This window comes from Priapulus caudatus, unplaced genomic scaffold (assembly GCF_000485595.1).
Source record: "Priapulus caudatus unplaced genomic scaffold, Priapulus_caudatus-5.0.1 Scaffold22, whole genome shotgun sequence".
NCBI lineage: Eukaryota > Metazoa > Priapulida > Priapulimorpha > Priapulimorphida > Priapulidae > Priapulus > Priapulus caudatus.
Window position 1 is genome coordinate 415,509 of NW_014577083.1, and position 2,500 is coordinate 418,008.

General features: G+C 34.0%; 1 protein-coding gene across 1 annotated transcript in view; it reads right to left on the reverse strand.

The window, feature by feature from the left end:
- LOC106812969 (steroid hormone receptor ERR1-like) overlaps positions 1-2,500 on the reverse strand; it is an 81,822-nt gene that overhangs the window by 78,046 nt on the left and 1,276 nt on the right. The window contains exon 2 of the mRNA XM_014817000.1: positions 1,486-1,611. The gene's annotated coding sequence lies outside the window, so the exon portion shown is untranslated. The remainder of the gene's footprint in view (positions 1-1,485; positions 1,612-2,500) is intronic.

Here is a 2,500-nt window from a genome sequence, read left to right on the forward strand (position 1 = left end):
TATATAATATGTGTGTGTGCGTGCGTGTGTGGATACTAAATGATGAGGATATTAGTAGATATTAAATGTGATAGCAGTTCTATGCACGTTAGCATAGTACTTATAAACGATTAAAATAAAAGATATTGCATCCAAATAGACAATATGTTCGCCATCCATATATATATACTGCATTAGAAGCAAGAAGAAGAAAGAACCAAGTCCGAAACTGTGTTTACTCCCGGATCTGATATCGTGCTATATTGACGGGTTTAGTTTATTAATTTATGTATTTAGTTTAGTTTATTAATCTATGTAGCGTGTTTAATTAGTGTACAATAAGTGAGTCTGACAATGCCCCAAATATCACTGTCAAAATCCATACTCTCAGTGTGTATAAAATGTATGTTATATCTTAGAATACAAGTGTACTTGCTAATAACATTCGGCACTAATAGCTCATGTTATGTTGCCATGGAGACTATACTGCCATTCGTTTAGACAGGTTAACATCGGGCAAAAAATCATACTATTTTGCAACTTGTCCATTTAAAAACTAAATGTTTTAGTAGATTTAGTCAGCTGTCTAAGGTGAGGTAGGCATCAGTCACATGCATGAGATGATAGGTTTTAGCAAATAGAAGCTTTTGAAATAAGCAAAATTTCTTGATGTAGGAATGGCACATTGTTATTAGTAATATATTCTTTGTATGTACCTACATAGCAAATAGTAGTATTTGTGGTTAGATAAACTAACAGAATATGATTTAAATAATTTTATAGTATTGTCAATTGTGATAAATGGGCGAGGATTCCATATGGTGCTCCTAAATCAATTTCACATACAACTGGTTTATGGCATAGTGTCATGCACAAAAAAACATTATAAACATAAACATGATAATATAAGGGTGCAAAATTAACGCGAGTCCAGAGTCAAATACTCCCCGATTTTACTGTCGGACTCCCTGATTTGACATATATGCAGGAAATTCTGATATACTATTAACTTAGTTCGTTCAAGAGCACGGCCTCACGGAATTACCGTATTTTTTCAGCAAATCTTTAATTTTGAACTTCAGACTACGGATGCCCTCATTTTGCTGTGGCCTCCGTCTTTTTGAGGGCAGGGAGTCCATTTGACTCCCTTGTTCAAAAGTTAATTTCTACCCCTGTAATACATAGCACATGTATGTATTTAATCCATGAGAAATGTGAAGGCATGACCTATATAATAAGTGTTAGCAGTTCCAGAAATTCAATATGCTACGTAGATTGCTATTAGAGCAATATTGAAAGTAAATTAAAAGCAAGGTGGGCAAACATTGTAGCAACGTTTTTAAATTCGTTAGTTATGAGCAAAATATTTTACAGAGTTGTACTAACTTCTGCTGATGTCAAATTAGTGAGTCTAACAGTAAAACACAGAGTATTTGAGTGAGGACATTCACTATAATTTTGACACCTACTTATATCAATATATACATACAACACATTATAACGTACCAGAAAAGGTGGTGAGAATGTTTCAGTCAATCTCCTACATGTAAGTTGTTTGGAAGTTGAGTAATGATGGAGTTCTTCTAAGTGATGTACACAAACACGTACATGACCATCGTTATGTACGGTGGCCTGTAAAATTATACAAAGCACTATTATTTATAAAACCTATGTGAAGAACAAAACACCAAAATGACATAAAACTGTGAAGATAACAGTGTATAAACATTGCAATGCACAGCTTCACAATGAACACAGACCTCCCTGTGTGCATTAAACAGATACCTTAAAATTATGAATCAAAAAATAAATATATGTAGACTTCAGTTGAAGCATTAGTGTTAGACCCGAACTTAGGTCTCACCTGTTAGCGGACATATTACCGATTGCTCCAGCATAAAAATTATCGAGTTTGTGCTGTTATAGGCTATAATACAGCAAATGAATGTCAACAATGCATAACCGAGACTTGCAAAAAATGATTCATGAAAATCCTGAGCATTACAAAACAACTGCGCGTTTGTGTGAGGAAAATTGTTATAGACTGGTACGCTATGTTGATATGTAGCCAAAGGTAAAATAGTGTAGAGACGGGGTTCCAATCAATGCCACCTTATGAGATACAAGAATAACATGCTATTGTGTTGAACATAATTTGATCACTCTAGAGGACAAGAACTGCTGCTGGAATTTAACGCAGCAATGCATATTTTCGGATGGTAAAAGATTATGTAAAAAACACTTTTCACTTATTATCTCTGTATTTTATTTTATTTCAGCGCAGAATGTGAACCTATGACCATTAAATACCTGCTACACACCTTGGATGAATGATAGCTTGTGACCCACAAATGCGTTTTTGCATACATGTGCTAAATTAATCCAGAAATTAAATCTGGCGAACCTAAATTAATCCTTTCCAAGGAAGTATCCGGGGTATTAACCACATTTTCTAATCTTTTAACCAAGAAAGCCCAAATCCTCAATGGAAATTCAAATATAGTTATACTTTTAAAAGTAT